Below are 14,310 nucleotides of genomic sequence, written 5' to 3'. Positions count from 1 at the left end.
TTGGTGGAAAAGTATTAAATACATTTCGAGGGGAGAGTCTGGTAACATCAGCTAGAATCTTTCAAACGTGCATTTCCTTTGATCCAATAATTATATTTCTAGGAATTTATTGTAAGGAGACAATCAGGGATATGTACAGATTTACGTATAAAAATAGTCATCAAGTATTGTTCGTACAAGTGAACAGCTGTGAATACTGTAGAAGTCCAATAATTTAGGGATTGGTTGAACAAATTACATCCATACAGCCATTACACCCATACAGCCATTAAAAATTATTATGTAATCTATTTTAATTTACCTAGGAAGATGAAACCTAATCGGGAAAACATAACATGTCCACATTGTTCTATTAAAAAAAGACTTTTCACGTATATATTAAAAGTCTCCAAGTTTCTACAGCACTGTTACTACTATTTCGGGGAGGCGAGATCGTGGGTGAGTTTACCTTTCTTTTATATACCCTTATGTACTTCCTACTGGACAATTTTTAAGGGAGCAGGCGTTTTTAAAAAGCAGTATTCTTCTTACAATCAGAACACAAGGAAACTATTAACTTGCGGAGGGAACCGGGCTGGCGCGAGGGCCCCGCCGGGGCGGCGCTGGGGTGACCGGTGCCCAGCGGCCGGAAAGACGCCATGAGGGGCCGTGGGAATTGTGGGTAAGGCCGGACGCCGCACTACCTCACGAGGAAGAAAACTGTTACCACTTAAAAGAAGACTAAAACCTCTTTCCTTTAACACAACGTTGGCTACTAGCCCGAGCGCAATCTAGGGGCCGGGGGAGGCGAAGAGGGCGAAAGTTTTTTCTTGAAAATAAAGAAGCCGTCCTCGCTTCCCGCCCGCCCCCCACGCCCCCCACGCCCCCCACGCCCCCCGCCGCCGCTGCTTCCCCTCACCCAGGACGGGCTTTGAAGCCCCCCCTGGGAAGGTCGTTTCTACGGGTGACGACCGAGAAACGCGGCGAGCAGAACGTCGGCAAAACGGCTATTGTGTCCCGAGCGCCACCTTGAAAAGAGGACAAACAGCTGGCAGAACGGGGACGGGGGCGTAGAGGCGAAGCACGATGTGATTGGCCCGCGGCTCCTGAGGCCGCGCGCGCCCGGGGAAGAGCCGAGGGACCTTGCGCGTGCGCAGAGGCGTCCCAGTGCGCCGGCCCGCCTCCCCCACCCCCTTGTAGGGGCGCCCGTCTGGAAGTGGGCGGAGTGCGGGCTGTGATTAATGCCTGGCCTATAGAAGGCAGCGAGTTAATCTTCCTCGCGCCCGTAAGTAGCAGGCCGCAGGCGTTAGGCGACGCTTTCCTTCCCAGCCCGGGCCCACGGCGGGTGTAGCACTGCGGAGGAGGAGGAGGAGAAGGAGGAGAAGGAGGAGAAGGAGGAGGGAGAGGCAAGGCCCAGGCAGAAAGGTCGCGTCAGCTGCGGACCACTGCCTGCGCCGCGAGAGGCTGGGAAGGTCTGTGCGGGAAAGAGCGAGGGGAGGTACCGCCTGTCCCACCAGCCCCCGCGGGACGGCGAAACACATGAGAGAGACTGTCAGTGGTACCGATTCCACCTCACTCGGGCGGGAATCACACCCACACTCGGAGGGGCTCCGAGGAGGGGCCCGTGGGTGGGCGTCCTACGCACAACCCGTCCCTTCCTCGGTGGGTTCTTAACTGGTGTCGCGAATTTGAAACGAAACCGAAGCTGAGCGTTCAACAGCACAAGCTTTAGTCTTTATTCGATGGCCAAGGAATGGAGAAGCGGGAACTTGAGTTCACAAATCAACTTCTCAGCTCCTGGGGTGATTAGGCAGCTGTTATAAGGGGTCTAGGTTGAAGGAGAGGAATACTCATAGTTACTCTGGGAAATGGGCAGGTTTTTCTGGGGAGCAAGGTGGCCACCTCTTTTCTTTCCTTGTTTGGTTGCATCCTGCTGTTGCTGCGGCAGTTGTAAACTGTCATGGCGTCGGTGGGTGTGTCCTATAATATGGTAATATAGTACAATAAGCATATAATGAGCTGCCGGATTTGTGTCAGGTCAGGTATGACTGCCTTATTGTCGTCAGCCAGTTTTAACTGGGTTTGATCTACGTCTCAGCCATCTTCTTCCTTTCTTTGTGGTTACCTGTAAGCTAGAGAGAACGTGTTAGGCTTGTTCTGAGCTATCAATTGGGGTTCCCATGACACTCTCTTCAGGTTTAATAATTTGCTAGGATGGCTCACAGAACTCAGAAACATTTCACTTACTAGATCACCGGTTTATTATAAAAAGATGCAACTCAGTAACAGCCACATGAAGAGATGCCTAGGGCAAGGTAGGAGGGAAGGGGCTCAGAGTTTCCAATCCCTCTCTTTGTGCACTACCCTCCCAGCACCTCCATGTGCCCTTCTGAACAACAAAAGATAGTGCTCACTCAGAAAATTCCAAAGATTTTAGGAGCTGTGTGCCAGGAACTGGGGACAAAGACCAAATATATGTTGTCTTACACCACAGGCTAATAAAGTGAAGGTGCCACATTAATGGGAGGGTATAGAAGGAAAGACCAGAGGATTGATTGAAAATTTGTACAGAGTATTTAGACTTCTAGGTCACCATCCTTAGAACAAGTAGCCAAGTGACTAGGTCACCCCTAGTCACTTCTGTGAAATAGAAGGTTTAGTTAGTGGAGAGTTTGAACCAGAGGGCCCCCAGATTCAGGGGTACTAGGTCAAGCAAAAAAAAAGCCAGATTAACTAAAAGTCTGTATACTGAATAGTGAGACCCGCTCCAGCCCCTTTCCACTGTGGGCTCTCAGAACACTGGTAGCCATGTTTCTGAGTCAGGCACCCCACTCTCAGAAGAAATATCTCAAGGTGACATTTTTGGGAGTACCCTCGATAAAATGACCAGGTCCCTGCCCCCCACCCCCTCAATTTTATAGTAAAGTCCTTTAATTGATAAACTGCCCACACAGCCTGATTAACTTACCCTTTAAATATGAATGGAAGACCAACGATCACCAGACATTTGAGGAAAGCCTTCAATACAGATATTAAGATGTGAAACTATTCCTTTGACTATTTCCAGCAAGTCCCATTAAATCCAAAGGGTTGATTAGTCTTCATTAACCTTTTTATCTCATTTGATGCTGATTACCCACTTTTTTCACCCTTCGTCTTCGTGATAGCATTTTCTGTCCTTTCCGATCTTTCTTTACTTTCTTCAGTCTTTTTTTTAACTATGATTGTCTGAGCTGATGTCCTAGAGTTTTCTTTCTACCTTTCTATGAGTTCATCCAACAGACTGTCATGTCACAGGTTAGAACTCACTCTCAAATCTGCATCTCTAGTGTTAAATTCTGACCAACTTTCAAGTCTCATGTTTTCACATTTTCACTGAGTCTATACCTTTTGGATGTGACACGAGAAAAAAAAAAATCCAGTCAGCTTTCCAGTATCCCACTTAAATATGTTGTAGAGTAGATGCTCTCCTATCCAGTGCCATTAGGGCTGGTTAATTGGTCAATTCACTAAAGCAGGGAATCATTATAAAATTATATACACTGGCAGTGTCTATTAGTTGCCTAAATAATTGTCATTTTTCCCTTCGTCCTTACCAATAAAACAGATTTTATTCTGCACAGGCATTGTGCTAACCGAAAGATACTTCTCGGCCTCCTTTGCAATTAGAGCTGGTCAATGAGATACAAGTGGACTCTGTTGAGTGTAACTTCTGGGAAAGATGTTTCTTGTTCTTCTCCCTTTCCTCTTGCTTCCTGTGTGGAATTCATTTATGATGGCTAGGGGTCTAGCAGCCATCTTATATGCTACTCGGAGTGGCATGGAAGGAGCCCAATTGCTGATAACTTTGCTGCATATCTCGGGCCTTTTTTTCAGTGAGAAAATAAACCCTTGTGTAACTTATTAAACAATAAGTCTGGATCTTGGATACTAGCACTCAAATGAAATTCCTAGTTGATACATATATACTTAAACATTTTATTTTAACTTAAAAATATATCAATATTTAGCTCCCAATGCTTTGATCTAAGGCCAAGACTTTTGAATTTGGGTTCTGATTGGAGTTCATCAGTGTACTTCCATAAACCATTCCCATAATGCATTGTCTATTGTTGCAAGTTTGAATTTCTTTCATGTGGGGTAAGAATTTAAAGATACAGAGCAATCTGATTACAGAATTCTAGATTTCTACAATTTTTTTCCCTCATTTTTTATTCTCTTGCCCTAACCTGAGTTGACAGTTATTGTATCAGTCTGCCTCTGGCCCCCCAAATTCATGTCCTTCTTGAATGCAGAATTCATTCATTCCATCCCAATAACCCCAAAAGTCTTAACTTGTTCCAGCATCAAGTCTTAAGTCCAAAGTCTCATCTAAATATCATCTAAATCAGATACTAGTGAGATTCGAGGTGCAATTCATCTTGAGGCACAATTCCTTTCCAGCTGTGAACCCGAGAAACCAGGCAAGCTATGTGCTTCCAAAACACATTGGTGGGACAGGTATAAGGTAGACATTCCCATTCCAAAAGGGAGAAATAGGAAAGAAGAAAGGGGAGTGTCAAGTCCCAAGCAGTTCCAAAACCTAGCAAGGCAAATTCCATTAAATCTTTTTTTTAATTAAAATTTTTTAATTGGGATATAATTGACATAGAACATTGTGTTAGTTTTAGGTGTACAACGTAATTATTTGATACATGTATGTATTGTGCAATGATTACCACAGTGAGTTTAGTTAACATCCAGCACCACACACAGTTAGAATTTTTTTTTCCTTGTGATGAGAACTTTTACAATATACTCTCCTAGCAACTTTCAAATATACAATACAGTATACCATGCTGTACATTACATCCCCAGGACTTATTTGTCTTATATAATTCTATTAGATCTTAAGGCTTGAGAATAATCCTCTTTGATCCAATGCTCTGCAAGGACACCACCTTCTGAAACCAAGGAGGAAGCAACCTTACTCCCTGGGCCTGTGGTGGGAGTGGTAGCCCTGATGATCTCTGAACCACCTTCAGGGTTATTCTTCCTTTTTCTTGAAGGATAAAGCATGTTCACAGCAGAATAGCTCTATCATCCTGTTCTGTAGAATCCAAGACGTCCAGCAGCTTTCCTTCATTTTTGTCTTTGTTTTCTCTGTCCCCGTTTGTTCAAACTGGCAGTGTCTCTGCTAGTATAATCTCATCTCTATTGCTGAGGTGGCTGATTAAATTCATGGTTCACATCCATATTAATCTCTTTACAAGTGGTTGTTCAGCCACACCCCTAGTGATCTCTTCAGAACAGTTTTCTCATATTTTACAATATCGATAGGCTGAGAATTTTCCAAATCTTTAAGTTCCAGTTCCTTTTTGTTTAGTAATTCCTTCTTCAGTTCATCTTTCCCCTCACGTTCCACTATTAGTAGTCAGGAGGACCCAGGCCACACCTTCAACATTTTGCTTAGAAATCTCCTCAAACATCCAATTTTATTGTTCACAATAAAATTTTATTGATCTTCCACAAAACACTAGAACACAATTCAGCCAAGTTCTTTGCCACTTTATAAGAGGGATTGACTTATTTCTATTTTCCAATATCCTGTTCCTCACTTCTGTCAGAGACCTGTCCAGAATGGCCTTAATGTTCATATTTCTACTAATATTCTGTTCATGACTATATATTCTCTAAGAAGATGGAAGCTTTCTGTCCAGGTCTTCTTTTTTCTTTCTGAGCTCTCACAATAATCACCTTTAACATCCATGTTTCTACCAGTGGTCCCTTCAGGGTAATCTAGTCTTTTTGTGATATGTACCTCAAAACTCTTCCAGCCTCTACCTATAACCCAGTTCCAAAGCCACTTCCACATTTTTAGCTCTTTGTTACAACAGCAGCATTCCACTTCTTGGTACCAAAATCTTTATTACTTTGCTTGGTCTGCCATAACACAATACTGGATGGCTTAATAAAAATTTATTTTCTTACAGTTCTAGAGGCTGGAAGTCTGTGAACAGGGAGCCAGCATGGTAAGTTGCTGGTGAGAACTCTTCCTGGCATGCAGATGGCTGCCTTTTGCCTGTGTCCTCACATGGTATGGTGTGAGGAGGGAAAAGAGTGAGTCCTCTGGTGTCTCTTCTTATAAGGATACTAATCCTATTGGATCAGGGCCCCACGCTTATGACTTCATTTAACCTTAATTACCTACATAAAAACCCTATCCCAAACACAGTCATCTTGGTGGTTAGGGCTCCAATATATGAATTTAAGGGGATATATTCAGTCCATACCAGTTATTTTTGGTGATTCACCTTCATTTTCAGAGAAACAACTCTTTTTTTTTGCTTATATTTAGTCACCTTTTCTGCTGTGAATAGAATTGTATAATTATAACAAGTATGAGTAACATATTTGTAATATATGCTATGTGATAAGCCCTGTGCTAAACCCTAAGAATTCAAAGATGAGTAAGACATGGTTTCTGTCCTTGAAAATATCAGTATACTAGTATAATACTCAAAGCTGCACCCAAAGTCACAACTACTAGGCATCAGGGCCTCTAACTACAGTGTATACATAAAAATCATCTGGGTGCTTGTTAAAAATGCTTATTGTCATTTTGCTTCTGTGAACTTCTTCCCCAAAACTCATAACCTCAGTCTAATCATGAGAAAAGTAAGATAAATTCAAGTAAAGGGGAATGATACAATATACCTGACCAATATTCCTCCACACTGTCAACGTCATCAAAAACAAGGGAAGGCAGAAAATTTTACAGCCAAGAGGAGCCTAAGATGACACTTTCTAAATGTAACATGGCATCCTGGATGGGATCCTAAAATGTAAAAAGACATTAGGTAAAAACTAAGTAAATCTGAGTAAACTATGGACTTTAGTTAATCATAATGTATCAATATTGGTTCATTAATTGTAATGAATGTTCCATACTAATGTAAGATACTAATAATAAAGGAAACTTTGTAGGGGAAAGGGAAGGATGTGGGAACTATCTGTACTATCAGCTCAATTTTTCTGTAATTCTAAAGCTGTTCTTAAAAAGTCTATTAACTTTTTAAAAAATGCTTATTTCTGTGTTCTACCTGTGTATCAAATAATTTTAGAGGGGTAACTGGGAATCTAAATTATTAATAATCTGAATCATTTTGAGGTAGGTGGTACTCACAAAAACACTTGGAGAAACACTGCAGGTTTAGAATAACATAGAGGTTCACAGAAAGTAGAAGACCTAATGAATGACAATATGTGTGTGTTAGCAATAGAGACTTGTTCAGGCTCTCTCAAGTAATGGAGATTTATTATAAGACTGTGTGAGTCAATAAGGGAAATAAGAATCCCACAGAAATCCTAGAGCAGGAATCAAAGCACAGCCAAGTCTCAAGGGGACAGAAGTCATAGTATCCGTCTCTAAAACCAGGTTGTTTTGTTTATCCCTCAGCTGCAGAGTTTGGAGACTCAGTGTGGTATGCCACCTTTGACATGATTCAGCTATCCTCTGATCTCTATTTCCCTTTGGGGCATTTTCCCCTTCTTCTCTCACTGCCAACTAACATTTCTTCATATTTGTCAGTTCCAATTGCCAAAAGAAAGAATCCTGTTGTCTTAGTTGCCATTCGCTAAATCCTATTTGGGTAGCTTAGCTGCGCTTGGTCCAGTACAAAATGGAAGAGTTAATATGAAAGAGAACATGAGTACTCCAGGGATAGCTCAGCCACTTTTCTTGGCTGTAAGTGTGGCCAGGGCAGTTTCTCATAGAGTTTTAAGTAGGCAGTTGTCTCAGTTTGGCTGCTATAAAAAATACCATAGACATGGTGGCATAGACAACAAACATTTATTTCTCACAGTTCTGAAGGCTAGGAATTCCAACATCAAGGTGCTGGCAGATTCAGCATCTGGAGAGCCTTCTTCCTGGTTTGCAAACAGCAGCCTTTTCACTGTGTCTTCACATAGTGGAGAAAAAGATCTCTCTCTCTTCCTCTTTTTTTTTTTTAGGAAGATCAGCCCTGAGCTAACTGCTGCCAATCCTTCTCTTTTTGCTGAGGAAGACTGGCCCTGAGCTAACATCCATGCCCATCTTCCTCCACTTTATGTGTGGGAGGCCTACCACAGCATGGCTTGCCAAGCAGTGCCATGTCTGCCCCCGGGATCCAAACCAGCGATCCCCGGGCTGCTGAAGCAGAACGTGCGAACTTAACTGCTGCGCCACGCAGCAAGCCCCTCTCCTCCTCTTCTTATAAGGGCACTAATCCCATCATGGGGGCTCTAACCTCATGATCTCGTCTAAACCTAATACCTCCCAAAAGCCCACCTCCAAACACCATTACACTGGGGATTAGGGCTTTAACATTTTAACTGGGGAGGGAGGGAGGCATTCAGTCCACAGCATCAGGCATTCATTCCAAAATTTCCTGACTAGTACTTGAAAGAGAAATACAGTTTGAGGGTTGAGGACTAAACATCTCTGTTCCAGTTATACTGATGATTCAGTCATTTAACATAATGGTGTCCCACGTACCTACTGAATCAGAATCTCTAGAGGAGGTACACAGGAATCTTTAAACAAACTCATAAAGTGATATGAGATCCATTGGAGTTATTGTCCTTGTGAGCTTGAAAGAGAATTGAAGGAGGTTTATTTGTTGACATTCTCTTTCTTGAAGTGACTAGAGTGTTAAAAAAATTTTAAAGCCTTCATTTCAAACTTATAGTGGTATTATTGATATAGAGAATAGAATGCAGCTGTTGGGGTTATATAATTTAAATTACTTTATGTTTATAATTTTTAAATTACATTTATAGATTTATATTAAATATTTACTATAAAGTGAATTAAAAGCCAGTTTAAGTACTTACAGTGCTAGTTAAATCTAAGTGTTGTGTGAAATGTTTAATTCTCAAGTTTCTAGTTTTCTGTCTAGGAGGTAGTCAGCCGGAGATTCTTTTAGAACCTACCTGGCCTTTGTTAGACAAGAGAAAAATCCTTCAAGGCTCCAGGTGAGTTAACTGTTTCTCTGCTTTTCATTGATTCAAATTCTCAAGGGCAGGATTCTGGTGAAATACAAAGGTATAAAAAGGGAGAAACTAAGCACAAAAGAATGGAAGCAGGAGAGAGAAGAGGCTAGAAAGGAAAGTTTGGAGGCAGCAAAGCATATGCAGAATGTAACTGCAGTAACAAAAGCCTCCAAAATCTCAGAGACTTAACAAGAGCACATTTGTTTCTTACTCATGCTACATTGGAACACTGTTGGTCATCATGGCAAGGAGAAACGAGAACATAGTGAGCTGGGTCTTAAAACTTCCTCCTGGAAGTTGACACATGTCCTGTTCGCTCACATTTCACTTGTCAAAGCAAATCACATGACTGCCTGATTTCAGCAGGATGGGGACATATAATCCCTCCTGCAGGAAACACGCCACAGAAAGGGCAACAAGTGTAAGTCACTAGATAGAATCTACACATGAAGACCACGGTCTTAGGTGGAATTATTTTAGGTTACCTTTAACTTTACTTCAGCACAAATACTTTGACCAAATTATTTGCTGTCTCCAGCCTCAGCCTATGACCGAAGACAATAAAATATCAAGCGATACAACTGCTATTGTTGTTTGAATACAAGAGTGTAGTTTTGTGCCAGCCTATCCTTAAGATAGTATCTCAGAAAAAAACATTAGCACACTTTTCTATAGCAGAACAATTTCCCCTCTATGGAACTTCTATTTCTTCTTTTGGGATACAAAGTCATCCAGTGTCATTTGAGGGTTCAGCTTTATAAACGCTAAGTGTTTCTAGTGCTATGTTAGTTGAATCTTATTGTGGACATGGTGGGCATGTCTCCCCAGCTGTGTAGTAGCCATGTGATTGTGGGGTAGGGTAGACTCAGTTCTACTAATTTCCTGAGATTAGGTCTGATTTGTTTACCCAGTCAAGCAATTCTATCCCTCTTGTCACAATAATTGCCAGGCTCAAGCAGATCAGTACCTAGTATTCTCCTGGCTAAAGAGGAATTTGAGCCAATGAAATGTGAGAAGTTAGCTGGGGGACTCTGAAAAAGTAAGTCCTAAAGAGAACACTTTAGTGGTTACCAGGGGGAAGGAGGTTGGAGGGTGGGCACAAGGGGTGAAGGGGCGCACTTATATGGTGACTGACAAATAATAATGTACAACGGAAATTTCACAATGTTAATAAACTATTATGACCTCAATAAAAAAAATAAAAACAAAAACAAGTATCCTGAATCCTTCTGAGAGAGCAAGTAGATGACCACCCATTTTGGTTTGCCTGAAACTGAGGCGTTTCCCTGGAAATAGAAATTTCAATGCTATACCCAGGACAGTCCTGGGCAAACTGTGATAGTCATTATAGCTACCAGAAGACAATGCTTTCTTTCCTTTTGGGCAGTATAATGTTAGGATATGAAGCTTATAACTTCTCAAGACTTTTTGCCATAAATAAGCTAACCTTATAATGAAGTTGAGAGAGCAGGAGACTAATCAGAAAAATGGAAAGAATTTGGGTCCATCATGACATCAAAAATTCCCTGGATCAAACTAACTCTAAAGCTCTCTGTACCTCTGGGTTTTCCAGTTACATAAGCCAATATATCTCCTTTATTGTCTATGCTAATTTGAATTTAGTTCATGTTGCTTACAACATAAAGATTTCTAAAGGATACAGTCCTGTGGGAGAGAATGCTAGCAGACCCTCAATAGTCATTCTTCCCCTTTCACTGGTTACAGAATCCCCAATTTTTAGGTGGATATAGCTGCCCAGAATATAACTACATTTCTCAACCTCTCTTGTAACAATTATGGCCCTGTGACTGTATTCTGGCCAAAAAGATGGAAGCAGAAGTTTTATGTGTGACTTTCAGGAAGTATCCTTTAAAGAGAGGTGCTATGTTACTTCTCCTTTACTTTTCCTTCTTCCTGTGATGGCTGGAGCTGTAACAACCATTTTGGATCATGAGGTAATCATGATGGAATCAAAGTCATGCATGGCAGAGCATCAAGAAAGAAGGAACCTAGATTCCTTCAACTATATAACAACTTGGGCCTTTTACTTCTTGCTTTATGTGAGAGAAAAATAGACATATATAGTGTAACCTATTGTTATTTTTGTCTTTGTTTTTGTCAGTCATAGCTTAGCCACATACTAACACTAAACCTTATGTATATTTCACTGTGTGCTTCCTTATAAGTCAAATTCTACTATGTGACTTAAGAATCATAAATGAGTTCCACTCCAAAGTTCTGAATTACTTGAATTTTTGTGTGACCTTTTTGATGGCATAAATGAGCATTATTAGCAAATGTGTTACATTGCAAATAGAGAAACACAAAATAGAGAGATGTGCATGAATGTAATTTTTTTTCTAATGTATTGAATGTTGGAGTCTTAAACCTTTCAATTATTATAAGAATCAATTATGGATCTAATAGTTCAAATTATAATTTTAATATTTGGGCCCAGAAATCTCTCTTAAAATTATTTATATTCAATCAGCATTAAAATATTGTGAAACTAAAAATTTGTAATTCCAATTATCTTCTCATGACTTTACTACTTTGGGAAGCTTCCAGTTCCAAGTAAGCACATCTCACTTTATTCCTCCCACTGGGCATAGCTACAAACCTGGAAAGAATAGGTAGATCAGCTATCTGAGGACTTGGAAAAGTAAATAGAAACAGGACTACTGGGGAAGAAGACATGAATTTGAAGTATCACTGAACGTGCAGAGAGTTTACCACTGTTTCCCCTCTCATAGCCCTAGCCAGGACTCAGTGCAGCCCAAAAGCCTGAAGTGCATATTAGTATGGACAGAGAGAGCTCCAGAAGAAACCTTCTAGTTCTGTCTGGAGGAATGGGAAAGGAGTTTCCTAATAAATGGAGAGACTGGGGGAAATCCCATGTGCTTGGTTGGTTTGTTTTATTTTCTTTTTTCCTCCCATTCTCTAGCACCCCAACTCCCAAGTAATCCCATAGCGGCAGCAATGAAAAGCAACAGTGAAAAGCCTCAAACTCGGGGAAAAGAAACTTTCTCCCTGACCAGAGAAGGTGTGCTCCCAAAACTCTGACGCTAGGGCAAAGCCCACTGCCTTTTTTTTTTTTCAAGTACTTATTTTATTTTATTGAGGTCATCTTGGTTTATAGCATTGTATAATTTCAGGTGTACATTATTATATATCGGTTTCTGTATAGACTGCATTGTGGTCACCACCAACAGTCTAGTTTTTATCCATTACCATACATATAGGCCCATTTACCCCACCTCCCCACCCCCTTCGCCTCTGGTAACCATTAATCTGTTCTCTTTGTCCATGTGTTTGTTTATCTTCCACTTAGGAGTGAAATTGTGTGGTGTTTGTCTTTCTCTGTCTGGCTTGTTTTGCTTAACATAATACCTTCAAGATTCATCTATGTTGTTGCAAATGGGACAATTTTGTCTTTTTCTGTGGCTGAGTAGTATTCCATTGTATATATATACAATGTGGTATCTTCTTTATCCATTCATCAGTTGATGGGCACTTGGGTTGCTTTCATGTCTTGGCTATTGTGAATAATACTGTATTGCCTTTTTTAAAATCTCCTCTCAGTGCTTGGCCCCAGACACAGGCACAGTTGTAGGAACTAAACAGCAAAATGGGGTATATACAGCTCCACCTTTATGATCTGAGGACTGTAAAATGGAGCCCCATTGAATTGGAAAGAACCAAAGAGATTGACTAGAGAGAAAGCTCAGGAAAACTAAAGTTGTTAATGACTTCTGAGCTAACTTCCAAGCTTGCATGTGTGGCTCTGACCCTCAATGTCATACCATAGGCTTTTTTTTTTTTTTTTAAGATTGGCACCTGAGCTAACAACTGCTGCCAATCATTTTTTTCCTGCTTTTTCTCCCCAAATCCCGCCAGTGCATAGTTGTATATTTTAGTTGTGGGTCCTTCAAGTTGTGGCATGTGGGATGCCACCTCAGCATGACCTGATGAGTGGTGCCATGTCCCCGCCCAGGATCCAAACTGGTGAAACCCTGGGCCACAGGAGCAGAGTGTGTGATCTTAACCACTTGGCCACAGGGCTGGCCCCATACTATAGGCTTTGAGAACTGAGGTACAAGATAGACCACTGTCCAGGACCTTGACTGGCCACTGGGTGGTGAACATGTGGGACAGATCCAAATAACACTGCAAAGTCTTGGAAAACAGAGCTGATGTTGAATCACAACCTAGAAAGTCTGGTTGAAATGTGTAGTCTAATCCCAACCAGATGAATTGCCTGCTAAAACAAAAATATCAACATTCTCTATAGGATGTTTTTATATGACAAGACTCAGAGTCTCATAGCATAATATTCAAAATGTCCAGGGTACAATCTAAAATCAGTATTCAAACAACCAGAAAAATCTAAATTGGGAAAAGACAATCCAGAGACACTAAGGCTAAGATGACACAGATGTTGGAGTTATCTGACAAAGACTTTAAAGTAGCTATTATAAAAATATTTCAAGAACACTCTTGAATTGAATGGAAAGAAAGAAAATCTCATTAAAGAAGTAGAAGAACCATGGGCTGGCCCAGTGGCACAGTGGTTAAGTTCACACGTTCTGCTTCGGTGGCCTGGGGTTCGCCGGTTTGGATCCCAGGTGTGGACCTATGCACTGCTTATCAAGCCATGCTGTGGCAGGCGTCCCACATATACAGTAGAGGAAGATGAACACAGATGTTAGCTCAGGGCCAGTCTTCCTCAGCAAGAAAAAGAGGAGGCTTGGCAGCAGATATTAGCTCAGGGCTAATCTTCCGGAAAAAAAAAACCAAAGAAATAGAAGGACCAAGTAGAAATTGGAGAAAAACACAATGACCAAAAAACTGAAAATACAACAACCAAAATTAAAAACTCATGGGTTTGAGGACAGAATGGAGGTGGCATAGAAGAGTCAGTGATCTTGAAGGTCGATCAATAAAAATGATCTGAACAACAGAGAGAAAAAAGCTTTGAAAAATCAAGAGCAGAGCTTTAGGGATCTGTTGGATAATAGTACTAAAAAGTCTAGCGTGTGTGTTGTCAGAGTCCCAGAGAGGAGAAAGACTGCAGTGCAAAAAAATATTTGAAGAAATAATGGTTGAAAACTTCTCAAATTTGGTGAAAGATATAAACATACACATTCAAAAATCTCAGCAAACCCCCAAAAGGATAAACCCAAAGAAATCCACACCCAGACACATCACAGTCAACTTCTGCAAACTAAAGATAAAGGAAAATCTCTTGAAAGAGATTTTTATCCATAAGTCCAGAAGGGGAAAATACCACACATTATATAGCGGAACAATGATTCAAAT

The 14,310-nt window shown here is 41.0% G+C and overlaps 1 long non-coding RNA gene across 10 annotated transcripts in view; it reads left to right on the top strand.

Annotated features, from left to right (window-relative positions):
- The window catches only part of LOC106841438 (uncharacterized), a 53,974-nt gene that overhangs the window by 12,004 nt on the left and 27,660 nt on the right, over nt 1–14,310 (top strand). Inside the window, exons 1-3 of one of the 10 annotated variants that reach the window (XR_011504001.1) lie at nt 1,164–1,264; nt 5,952–5,990; nt 8,898–8,973. The exons of 1 other annotated variant lie outside the window; for it this stretch is intronic. This is a non-coding gene — a long non-coding RNA (uncharacterized lncRNA). Of the gene's footprint in view, nt 1–1,153; nt 1,452–5,951; nt 6,079–8,885; nt 8,974–14,310 lie in introns of those variants that run through there. 8 more of the 10 variants (XR_011504003.1, XR_011504002.1, XR_011504007.1 and 5 more) reach the window with 8 other exon arrangements.

Source organism: Equus asinus, chromosome 6, assembly GCF_041296235.1.
Source record: "Equus asinus isolate D_3611 breed Donkey chromosome 6, EquAss-T2T_v2, whole genome shotgun sequence".
Lineage (NCBI taxonomy): Eukaryota > Metazoa > Chordata > Mammalia > Perissodactyla > Equidae > Equus > Equus asinus.
This window is presented reverse-complemented; position numbering and strand designations above follow the sequence as displayed.